This window comes from Bos indicus x Bos taurus, chromosome 22 (assembly GCF_003369695.1).
Source record: "Bos indicus x Bos taurus breed Angus x Brahman F1 hybrid chromosome 22, Bos_hybrid_MaternalHap_v2.0, whole genome shotgun sequence".
NCBI classification, from domain to species: Eukaryota; Metazoa; Chordata; class Mammalia; order Artiodactyla; family Bovidae; genus Bos; species Bos indicus x Bos taurus.
Window position 1 is genome coordinate 24,124,512 of NC_040097.1, and position 13,163 is coordinate 24,137,674.

Consider the following 13,163-nt stretch of genomic DNA (forward strand, 5'->3'; position numbering starts at 1 on the left):
CTTTCCTTGCTATGCACTGTGATGCAGCAAGGCCATTGGAAATGCAGAGAAACACAAGAGATTGATTTTGCCTGGCAAGAAGGTCAGACTGCAAGAAGCAATTTTAATAGTTATTCTATCAAAGAGATGTAAGGAAAAAAAGAGAGAGAGATCAGAACTGGGTAGGGGAGGTCTGAGGGAGAAAGAAGGGAAAGAATATGTGTTTCCTGTTTGTTTTTGGAAGTGAGATATATCTTTACAAAATAATTAATAGCTATCTCTTAATTTCAACCTGAATTAGGTAATTCCTTAATATACTTTGGGCTTTATTTCCTCTTTATTAAAAAAAAAATCTTGATAAGAGACATATTTTTTACTCCCTTTATTTGTAAAGTTACTAAATATTTTCCAAACTTAAATTTATGAAAATTCCTTCTTTAAGACTTTTAAAATCCTCATCTCCCTAAACAGAGACCTTGAAAACCTAAACTTCTAATTCCAGGCAGGAATTTGTAGCAAAGCCTGGTGTAACAGGTAAATTGAACCTTCCTGTCTCTTTTCTCTCTCTCTTAGGTATGAGCCAGACCTTGCATTCAGCTCTCTGGTTCTGATAATTCTTATTCATTATTCAGTCATAACAAAGGTACCAGCCAGTATGGATTTGAATCCTCACCTGAAAAGATCAACAGAAGATGGTCCAGTTCTAAGAAATGGGTATCCAGAGGGGATGGAATCACAATCGGCTGCTGACCTGGCCAAGATTTGTTATTCACTAAGCTGAGACATTACTTTGCCAACAAAGGTCTGTCTAGTCAAGGCTATGGTTTTTCCAGTGGTCATGTATGGATGTGAGGGTTGGACTGTGAAGAAAGCTGAGCGCTGAAGAATTGATGCTTTTGAACTGTGGTGTTGGAGAAGACTCTTGAGAGTCCCTTGGACTGCAAGGAGATCCAACCAGTCCATTCTGAAGGAGATCAGCCCTGGGATTTCTTTGGAAGGGATGATGGAAACTCCAGTACTTTGGCCACTTCATGCGAAGAGTTGACTCATTGGAAAAGACTCTGATGCTGGGAGGGATTGGGGGCAGGAGGAAAAGGGGATGACAGAGGATGAGATGACTGGATGGCGTCACCAACTTGATGGACGTGAGTCTGAGTGAACTCCGGGAGTTGGTGATGGACAGGGAGGCCTGGCGTGATGCGATTCATGGGGTCGCAAAGAGTTGGACACGACTGAGCGACTGAACTGAACTGAAGCTGTTTTTACCACACTGCTGGCAGTACTATAGCCCTAGCAGACACTGAGAGATGGAAGGTATTTTCAAGATACTTCTTAATTATATGCTCAGAAGTTGGTGAGCAGTGGCAGGAATACCATATTCAACAGTAAAAGTCCTTCGGAGATGATTCTGGAATATACCACCTAGAAGCTTTGACTTTGCCATTTAGACTTCACTTAAGAAACTTGCATTTCCTGCACTGTTTCATTCATTAAGCCACTGGAGGTGTAGGGAAACAATTCAGGTAACAACAAAATAGCCCAGAGAAAATTTATGCATGTATGAACCAATTTCAACCCTTGACTGAGACACCTTGTCTATACCCTTTTCCCTCAACTTTCCTTCTGCTCCTCTTTTTCTACACAACATGGGGTCAGGAGGGTTCTTAGGAGAAGAATGAATGAATGCTATTTGCTGTTTGCTATGGAATGAAACAAAGGCTTCATTGTTGAACAGACTCAAGAACTCAAGTTCTGAAGTGACATGTACAGACGTGCAACTCCCCATTCCTTTGTGTACAATCTCACTGAACATTGGGCAAGCGATTTCCCCTTTCTGAGCCTCAGTTTTATCACCTATAGCATGATGAGGGTGGTAGTCCTGACTTGACAGTGTTGAGATGATTCCATCACGTAAGGATCAGCTCTATGCCTGGGCATTGTAGTTCTAGTCTGAAAATCAAATAACTTACACACAATGATACTTGTTATAAGGTGAGCATGTTATAGAGCTGTGGGCACTGTTCTGTCACCAACATCACCAAGTTGCTCCATCCATCCCCCCATCAGACACGTGTGAATCACTTCTTATGTCTAAGTCATGGTGAATGGCAGCAGATGGGAGGCAAATGATGAGTGGTTGGTAGGCTGTGAGTGGAGAGAACAAGTAGTAGACTGTGGCCTGAGTTTTAATTCAGTAAATATTTACTCAACTCAAAGCACACACCAGGTATGATAATTGTGTGTAAAACGTCATGGAAGACATATATGATTACTGCCCCCAAGGACAGAATTCTTATAATTAGGATTTAGGGCAGATTTTAAAGTGTAGGAAGGATATTCTGGTATAGAAAGAAAAGCCAGGAGAAAACCAGGGAGATGCAGATGCAAGTGCAGGCATATACTTTACATTCAGTTAGACATCAAGCCTGGCTCTTAAACTGTCTTCTCTGTCATCTCTGCATAGTGAAGTGCCACCTAGTATCCACCTTTCATGTTCCATCCTCTGAGAGTCTTTCAGTATCATCGAAGGCAGATAGAAGGGCTCTCTCTCTTCTCTAAGTTAATACACTGTCAGTATAAGTATAAGGTTCCTATGGCACTTACTATGAACTACTTTGATTATTTAGATTGGCTGTCCATGCTGATCAAATTTCACTTGAAAATATCTGTCATGACTCAGTGCTTCTTGAATCATGGCAGCCACACAGTTGAACCGAAAAATCAAAAGCGGCATTCGCCTACCCAGACTACCATGGGCTTACAAACACAGCTGTATATAAATTATGAAATCAAAAACTATTTACCTTTTCTTCCCAACACATTACTGCTACATTATTTCGATGGAGACTCAACAAGGGAAATTCAACAGGACACCAGGAGGTGCAGCTGTGTTTCTAAATGCCGCACAATGCTTGAATAATCCAGAGTTTACATTAAATACCTCTCAGTATTAACAAGATGCAGGATAAATTGTTTGCTGACAAAGCCTATGCCTTTGGATAGGATGAACTCTTCTCGGTAGCTTACATTTTTACACTGGCAAAGCAAGCCATCACAGCCAACACCCTTGGCGGCCTGGAGACTGTTTATCTTTCTAAGAAGCCAGGTACAACCAGGCAGCTGAAACTGTTCAAATACAGTCCAGAAACAGGCCAAGTGTTTCATTTCTGCCATAGGGATCAGAATCTTGGTTCTCAATTTGCAAACACTAAGGGTGTTTGTTTTCATCTTCTTTACTTAGAAGACAAATGTAGTTTACTCTTTCAAGAGGATCTTTTAAGGCCATTTATTTCCTTTGTGGCGAAGGCAATGGCAACCCATTCCAGTGCTCTTGCCTGGAAAATCCCATGGACGGAGGAGCCTGGTGGGCTGTGGTCCATGGGGTTGCTTCCAGTCAAGCATGACTGAACGACTTCACTTTCACTTTTCACTTTCCTGCACTGGAGAAGGAAATGGCTATCTACTCCAGTGTTCTTGCTTGGAGAATCCCAGGGACGGAGGAGCTTCCCTCTATGGGGTCACACAGAGTCGGACACGACTGAAGTGACTTAGCAGCAGCATTTCCTTTGACTTTGAATAGAAGTTGCAGAGAAGGACCAGTAATGTTTAAAAACTGGGTTCCTTTTGTGAGTAAGTGGGCTTAAGACCATGTGCTAATATTATGAGGCATTCAAGGGAATTCCCAGGTTCTCATCTAGGAGCTGAGCTAGGTTGGCAGAGGCTGGTCATGTTTGATGAAGAAAGATCATCTCAGTGGATTTACTTCTGTGTCCAGATAAACTGATGTGTCCAGCAAAATTGTTGTGATCTTTCATGGACTTTACTCGCACAGACTTGGATGTACCATTAACTAATTTAGAGACAGCTAAAAAAACTAGATAGGCAGTATAATATTTAATTCTCCTGGGTCTTTATTTTGTTTTTTTCCCATTTGACTTAGCAAGATAAAGGCAAAAGATTTCCGAATGTATGCCCCATCTCTTATGCTACCCTGGTGGCATTTACATACAACTGAAAAATGCTATAAATCCTTCTTAATCTTTTAGCTGGTGAATTGCTAGAAGAAGCTGGAATACTTTATTTTGGCCTGGTCCCAGCTCCATTTAAAATGCCAGACACAGCAGGGCTGAATTTGTTCATGTTCACTTGAGGACAGGGAGGCAGAGGAAGTTGTGTAAGGGAGTTGGAAATAGATGTGGTGAGGGGGTAGAACCTGGGGGAGGGCCACAGCAAATTCCTAACAAAAGGTAGTTTATTTGTTCCACCAAATATGCCTTTCAAGAAAAGGCCATTTCTAACCTGCAGCAAGTTAACAACTGAATGGAGATTGCAAAGATAGGGAATTGTTTTGCGTTTCCAATTCATTGAACTTGGAGCATCTGATCTTACCGTTAAATTCACCAAGGAAAAAGTAACCCACCTCTCCAAAGTGAAGATAACTGAAGGAGGAAAAAAAAAAAGATGATAAAGGTTGTATTCAAAAAGGAGTAATACAATGCAGAAGAAAGAAATTAGGTTTTATCTCATGTCATATATAAACATCAAATCAAAATGGATGGAGAGGTTAAATGTAAGACCAGAAAACCTCCTTGATATTGGTCTGAGCAATGATTTTTTGGGGAAGGGTGTGCTACATAGTACAGGCAATAAAAAAAATAGACAAACTGGCTGCATCAAATTAAAAAGCTTCTGAACAGCCAAGGAAACAATTAACAGAGTGAGGAGATAACCTATAGATGGGAGAACATATTTGCCAACCACACATATGAAGGACAGGGAAGCCTGGTATGCTGCAGTTCATGGGGTCACAAAGAGTCAGATGCGACTTAGAGACTGAACAATACCACCACCATATAATAAGGGGTTAATATCCAAAATACAAAGGGAACTCAAACAACTCAACAGCAAGAAAATAACCTGATTTTAAAAATGGACAAATGACCTGAATAGACATTTTTTACAAGAAGGCAAATAAATGGTCAATAGATATATGAAAGGTGTGGAACATCACTAATCATCAGGAAAATCCAAATCAACACCGAAATGAGATGTCACATCACACCTGTAAAAATGGCTATTATCAAAAAGACACAAGATAACCACTGTTTTTGACGATGTAGAGAAAAGGGAATCCTTGTATATCACTGGTAGGGATGTACATGGTACAGCTGCTACAGAAACCAGTATGGTGATATCCCCTCAAATTATAAACAGAACCATCATATGACCCAGCAAATTCACACTTTATGAAGTCAGTATATCAAAGAGATACTACACCCGTGTTCACTGCAGCATTATTCACAACAGCCAAGACATGGAAACAACACGCATACACATCCATTACGGAATAGTACACAACCACGAACAAGATGGAAACCCTGCCACTTGGACCTGGATGACAATATGCTAAGGGAAATAAGCCAGACACAGAAACGAAATTTCAGTATGGTCTCACTTATACATGGACTCAAAAACAAGGTCAAAATCATAGAAGCAGAGAGCAGAACAATGGTTACTAGCAGCTGGGAGGGGTAGGGAAAATGGGGAGATGTTGGTCAAAGAGTATAAATTTGTTAATTGTGCCAGATGAGTAAGTCTAGAAATATAATATAAAAGAATGATGACCATACCTAATAATACTGTACTGAACCATGGTAATATGTTGAGAGAATAGATTCAGTACACTTATCTCACTCAGAAAAGTGATAACTGTGATGGGAAGATACATTAATTATCTCAACTATAGTAATGATTTCACAATATATTTGTATATTAGATTATATTATACACTTGAAATATTTACAATTTTTTTTTTTTAAAATTAAAAATAATTAAAGGGAGTAAGATGGGATATGGAGAACCTTTAAGTGATATTCATATATGTGTGTGTGTATATATACATATATTTAAATATACATGTATATTTTTTAAAGACCTACATTTAAATCTTTCGTGTGCTACCAACTAGCTTTTAAATGACTACAAGTCACTACTTTGACCTTGAGTGACTCTCCTTGAATTTCATTTTCCATAACTGTAATTGTGCCAACTGCACAGAGTTGTTGTGAGGTTGCAATTAAATACTATGGGTACCATGCCTGCTATATTCTATGCACCTATCAATAAAAAGCTTTAAAAATTATATTAGGCATGTTAATATCATGGATGACAAACAGGTTTAATTTCTAACTAATTTTTAGTTATGACTGCCTAGAATATGTTTAGCATGACTGTGGCTAGGCTTGGCAGAGTAGGGTGATTGATTATTGATGTCTGCCACTGGCACCAAATGAGGGATGTATTTGCCATCCAGAATCCAGTGAAAAGGTCACAGAATGTCAGAAGACCTGGTCTTTCGGCCTCCAATTAGCTGGGTAACGTGGGAACATCTTTTATTCCCTCTGGCCCTCATTTTCTCTAATGTAAAATGAATGAGCAGAACTTTATGATCTCTTAGGTCTTTCTGAGTCTGAATATTCTGATTCTAACCTAGAAAATATTATTACTGCTTCACAGGTTTGGAATGTTAATAAGATTCTTAAAAATGCTTTGCATTAAGTACATTTACATATGAGAAGTTGTTCTATGGCTCTGTTTTGAAGAATATTCACCATCACCCATGTAAGAGTTTGTAGTCTGTAAGTGAAGTAACATTTGAATCTTTTCTTAACCTGTTGTGTGTTCTTATTTTCACCAAAATCTCTCTTGGCCTCAATTTAGTCACCTGAAAAACGAAAGAAAAATTATTTCTGTACCCTCCTGATCCTCTGAGATGTGGAGCCAATGAATAAGGACATGTTTCATCAGTACTTTGAACTTGTTAGAAGGCAGACCTTATGTAACTCTAAAGGACAAGTATTTATGTAAAAATGTTCTCTTGATGTGATGCACATTAATATCCATTTGCTATACTATGACTTTATTACAACAGAGTAACACTTTCAAAAGGAAAAGGACGTTGGTTTAGAAAACCCAGACTTCATCATTTTCCCTTTGAGTTTCCCTTTCCCTCAGTGTAAATCCTACAGTCTCCAAAGTTAAAAACACAATCAAAGCTTAAAGATGCTTGGTGTTGAAGCAATCTGCATGGTAAAAATGGCCTCCATAGGAGTATATATACACTTGCTACTTCAATAAACATAAAACCAACTCACTGTTGAAAATGTGCAAAAGTCAGTCAACATTATCTTGAAATATCTAGGTGCCATAAATATTAATAGTTATGACAACTGACGCTAGTGCAAGATTCTGTTCCTGTGGACAAAACCACAACATGAAAGATAGCCCATCATTCCTCAAAGCCAACTTTCCTAACAATGACTGAATCGATGAAAGGAAAAAAAAAGATGCCCTGACTTTCCCTTTAGACTTACTTCTAGAACAGAGAAGACATGCCTAGCTAGGTAAACAGAACAAATGTACTTCCTCTTGATCAATATGAATCAAGAACTTTAGCACGGAAATATAAGAAAACAATTTCCACCACTTATTTTATCCAAATGTATTTCTTTGCCTCTTCATGGTAGATTCTGAGCAGTAATGATGAGAATGACTGAAATTACTGCAACAAGTTTTGAGAAAAGACCTCCATTTGTCTGTTTCATTTGAGATGTCAATATGACAGATTCAAGAGAACAAGGCAAGTAAAACAAATGTGTATATGAAGATTTTTAAAGAACATGTCCAATAAACTGATCTAGTACTCTTGACAGACTGCTCTCCATTCCTCCCCCAGCCCATCCTTTGAGGTTATCAAAAGAGGCCAGAGTGTGGAGAGTGAGACTGTGTGAACAGATTGACAAAGAGGCTTTTTGGGTGAGAGTTCCTGCATCTTGTGCGACTCTTCATCTTGTTTGTGGTTTTCTTTTGTTTTTGGAGGAAGGGAAGGCATTCTACCATCTAACCCAGAGTCAAGAAACTACAATCTGCAAGTCAGATCTAGTCTACTGCTTGGTTTGGTACACTCATGAGTTCATAATGGCTTTTACATTTGTCAAATGTAAAATGTGCTGGGGAATTATAAATAATTTGTGACCAATGAAAGTTCATTGTAACTCAAATTTCAGTGTCCATAAGTAAAATGCTACGGAAGACACCCACCCAACATTTAAATAACATTGCCTATGGCTGCTTTGGCACTACAATAATGGAGGATTCATCTTTATAGAAGTTTGCAGACCTCTGGTTTTACCAGAAGTCTGCTGGAGGGAGGTCTCATGACACAGTTGAAGAACTTGAAATGTGTCCCCTGTGTTTGAGAGATTTAGATGACTGATGTCTGATTTAGGGCTGAATCAACAAACAAAAAGGTCTGAATCCCAACAAAAATGGCCTGTAGCCCAGGGACTGCCTCCTTCCAGGGAAACCAAAGGCCAGAGAAGGGTCGCCCAGCTGCTCTGGTACAAGCTCTGGGAGAAGGCTGCTGTGCTGCATGTTGGGGAATGGACTCATGAGCATTTCCTAAGGGTAAGATCTGGGACATGTGAGAGAGCACTGGTGTGGAAGTGCTGCCTTTTTGGCTGCCTGGGAAGAACAAGAGGAAGAAGCAGAGTTGGATGTGCTCCCCTGGAGGCCTAACAGTTAAGGACACATTCACAAGGGACCATCTGAAAGAGCCATTGCTTTACTTTTTTGCCAGTGCTGAAGTTGCCTGGCCAAATACCAGCCTTTCTATCCTGCTCTGAGACAGAAGTTAACAAAGAGAAGGTGACAGGGAAGGCAAGAGGTGACAAAAGCTAGTCATTCCCTATCCATTCTCTGCAGCTTTAAGATTACCTTCACTAATCTGAATTAAGTTTAAAGAGATAGTGGAAATGGAGAGCTATGTTTTATTAATGGTGGGAGCCATGCATATCCAATCTTCCACTTACAGGATTTAACTGATCAGTTCCAATATACCAGGACTCTATAGCATACTGTCATTTATTATGACAACTCTATGAGACTGATATTAATATACCCATTTTATGGGTGAAGAAATCAAGGTTCAGAGTTTGAATGATATACCCAAGGTCTCATGCCATTGAGTGGCAGAGCCAGGATTTAGTCTATTGGATGTTCAAATGCATCCTCTTTTCATTGTACCTTGGGGAATTTTATCTTAGAAATTATAGTTTTGATGCTATATTTGTATCCAGAGCCCATAGTGTGCATCATGTACTATTGCTGTGAAGCAATAAACATTCAGTCAAGTTAACTTAAGAGACAGGAGTGTATTTCAGTGTTCACTAAAGCACTAGTTACACTAGCCAAGACATGGAAGCAACCTGAGTGTCCACAGACAGATGAATGGATAAAGAAGATGTGGTATACATATACAATGGGATATTACTCAGCCATAAAAAAGAATGCAATAATGCCATTTGCAGCAACATGGATCGACCTAGAGATTATCATACTAAGTGTAGTAAGTCAGAGAGAGAAAGACAAATATCATATGATATCACTTATCTGTGGAATCTAAAAAAATGATACAATGAATGGATAAATTAGGAGTTTGGGACTAACATATGCACACACACTGCTATATATAAAACAGATCAACAACAATGACCTACTGTAGAGCACAGGGAACTATATTCAATATCTTCTAATAACATATAATGGAAAAGAATCTGATAAAAGATATATATATATATGTATATGTATGTGTGTATGTGTGTGTGTGTGTATATATATATATATACACACCATACATACACACCCAGGTGGCTTAGTGGTAAAGAATCTGCCTGCCAATGCAGGAGATGCAGGTTTGATCCCTGGGTCAGGAAGATACCCTGGAGGGGAAATGGCAACCCACTCTAATATTCTTGCCTGGAAAATCCCATGAACAAAGGACTCTGGCAGGCTACTGTCCATGGGATCACAAAGAATCAGATATGTATTTTATGTATATATATATATCTGAATCACTTTGCTATATACTTGAAACTAACACAACACTATAAATCAAATACACTTCAATTTTTAAAAATTTAGAGAGAGATAGTGGTTTATTACCAGAGTATACATTGCCCTAAGTTACACAGCAGAGGAAAGCAAACTCTGGAAGATCTGAACCTCTGTGTGGAATTGCCCCAGTGTAATAAGAAGCATGTGGTAGTGGGGCAGTTTATAATCATCCAAACAATTTTACACATTCCTTAAATGAATCCTTGCAACAGCCTAGGGAAGCAGGCAAGGACACTTTGGTCCTTATTTTTCATGTAAGTAAATGCAGGCTCAGATATTCAGAAACAGTCATAATTAAATCTGTTGAATTAAATAAATGAATCTGCCCCACTTCTGTCATGTGTATATGTTGATAGCTAGTCATTGGCCTATGACTGTTTCAATTTTAGTTGAGAGTATGAATCATGGAGCTCCCAAGTCTGTACCCATTATTTCCCAGCATAAGACCTTGTATATAATGGACAGCCTATAGATGGTAGTGGAGAGACTTAGTTATCTTTTAACAGAAGAGTCTTTTTCTAAGCAAATATTTTATATTAAGTAGCATCTCCGCTGCTGCTAAGTCGCTTCAGTCGTGTCTGACTCTGTGCGACCCCATAGACGGCAGCCCACCAGGCTCCACCGTCCCTGGGATTCTCCAGGCAAGAACACTGGAGTGGGTTGCCATTTCCTTCTCCAATGCAGGAAAGTGAAAAGTGAGAGTGAAGTTGCTCAGTTGTGACTCTTAGCGACCCCACGGACTGCAGCCTACCCAGGCTCCTCCATCCGTGGGATTTTCCAGGCAAGAGCACTGGAGTGGGGTGCCATTGCCTCCTCCCAAGTAGCATCTCGAAGGGACTCAAAGCAGTTGAAGTGTTTATTTTCTTTAGGGATCAGGCCTTGGGTGAAAAAGACCAGGATCTCAATTCTGTTGCCTTCACCTGCTTAATTGTTTCCAAGAAGTGAACGGACATAGTTTTCAATCCTACTCTATTTCTTGGCCATCTGACTTGCACAAGTTAGTGTCTTTATCTGAAAAATGGGCCTAAGGATACTCTTATCTGGCTATACTTTGAGAACTAAATGAGTAAAACTACCTGGTTTGACAGTAGGTACTTGATAAAGATTAACATTTTTATTTAAAGTGGCCAGCTAATAGTTTGATTTCCTAAGACTCACTTTGACATCCTCAGATCCAAAGTACAAAACTTAGTTCACAGGGAAGGAACCAGGTTCTGCCACTCAGTCCAGGCAAAAGGTGGCAAGTTCTGAGAGCATATGGATATATCATTCGCAGAATTCTTAGAACTGTTTGGAGCAATAGTTGAGAACAAGAGACAGTCTGCAAAACAGGCTAAACCAATGAGTGTCCTGGGGGGACAGAAGGAGCTATGTTTTCAGATCCTTATCTAAACCTGGAATTGGCAGCTTTATTTTTAAATTTCCAATCTTATCTTTTCAACTACATCTTTATTTAAAATATAACCTGTCATTTACTCAGGCTCAAATTTAACCATTTTTGCTTACTCTCATTTGAAGCTGATGATGACTTTTGAAGGATAAAAGGATCCTCTTATAGAGAATAATGCTGGGGGGCAGGTAGAGATTTTTAAAAAGATATTATCTGGACACATTGTCTCCCAATAAGTTGAGCTCATTAGATAAATGAGATTCCACTAAAGCATGATTTTCTAATTCATCGACTAATTAATCATGTGTGCAATGACTGAAACAAAGTGATTTTACTCTATAGATACAGTAAATAACTACTCTGTAAGTGAAAAACACAATTTTTTTCCAAACAAATGAGCCTCTCCCTTGGAGATGCCCTGGATTAAATATTCTGCTTTAATCCAAAATTTCTTGATGTCATCAGGTTCTTCAGTGTAAATTTAGTGTAAGTTGGACATTTAGTGTTTTATTTTCTCTTTCTTTCTTGCTGCCCATCACTCTGGCAGAACTATATTAGCATCCCTATTGGAGTACATAGTTCCCAATTTGCAATCTTTTCCTTTTCTTGCTTTTCTGACTGGACAGTGTGCTCCTTGAAGTGGGGAATCTATTTTTGTCCTATTCACACTGGTTTATCTAGCACATAGTAGGTAAGCAATACATGTCCTTTGCAATGGAGTTGAGCAGCTTAGGTATATCCTGATAAGAAAGGTCAATCTTGCCAACCATTGAGGAGCAACAAATTAGGTGAGTAGGAAAGGGAAGTGAGTGATATCATTTTACACATGGTTAGTCTGGGTATAGAGTACCGCATCTGGGAAATACACTTCTCACTAACTGCAGGTATGTGAGCTTCTCTAACTAGGTAGCTCAATAAGAATCCTTCACACTGATATTTATTTGGTCATAGATTCCCTTTATTTTCTTTAATGTCACATTCTGCCTTGAGTGTTTCATGCCATAAAACACATGGTCAGGGAGCCTGTGATGAAGCCTCTGCTTCCTCAAGTTGTTCCATCTTTTCCTATTGTTGTTGTGGTCCCACGTCTCCAGCAGTAACTGAAGCATCCAGCATCCACTGATTATGAAATACTTACAGCCCGCAGGCTGCAAGGCAGGCATTCACTTCAAGTCCAAACAAACAGAAATAGAGCTTCTCTCCTCTGGGCATTGGTCTTCACAATAACGGCAGCGTGTTACTCTCATGGTAATCCCAATCTAAACAACCGATATTTAAAATGACAGTTTGCTGAAGACCTCATGTGGTTCTTCCTGAATGCTTCAGTTCTATACTCCCTTTCGTTTTGTGTCACCAATGCTGTTCCTTTTCAAGAGCTGGCTTGGGAGATGGTTTGGATTTGATCCTGCTGGCCTGAGACTGCATACTTGGCTGCCTGGGACTTCCTGGCTCTGCTGATGATACTATACAGCAGGAGCAGAGAAGGAGTCTTAGTAAATCAGACACCCTCTGCTTAGCCAATTCACAGATATCATTGGGAACACACACACACACACACACAATATTACACATATAATGTAACCCATATGCCTATGTCTTTTGTCTACTTATCTACTGTTTTCTGCATATCACAATTCCAGGGACTGTCTTTTACCTTGTGGTTTGATTTGCAGCCCCTGGAGTTGTGTAGTTCACATCCTGTACAACTGTACACAGCAGCTTTGACTGACTTTATCTAATATTCATTGAACACTTATTACATTCTAGACACTATGCCAAGCCCTTTATATAAATGATTCCCCAATTTTCATAACAGATTTATGAAGGGAACTGAGGTTCA

The 13,163-nt window shown here is 39.3% G+C and overlaps 1 long non-coding RNA gene across 2 annotated transcripts in view; it reads left to right on the plus strand.

Annotated features, from left to right (window-relative positions):
* LOC113880913 overlaps window positions 1-13,163 on the plus strand; it is a 128,137-nt gene that overhangs the window by 95,594 nt on the left and 19,380 nt on the right. For both annotated transcript variants that reach the window (XR_003507875.1, XR_003507876.1), the window contains exon 2: window positions 553-7,794. This is a non-coding gene — a long non-coding RNA (uncharacterized LOC113880913). The remainder of the gene's footprint in view (window positions 1-552; window positions 7,795-13,163) is intronic.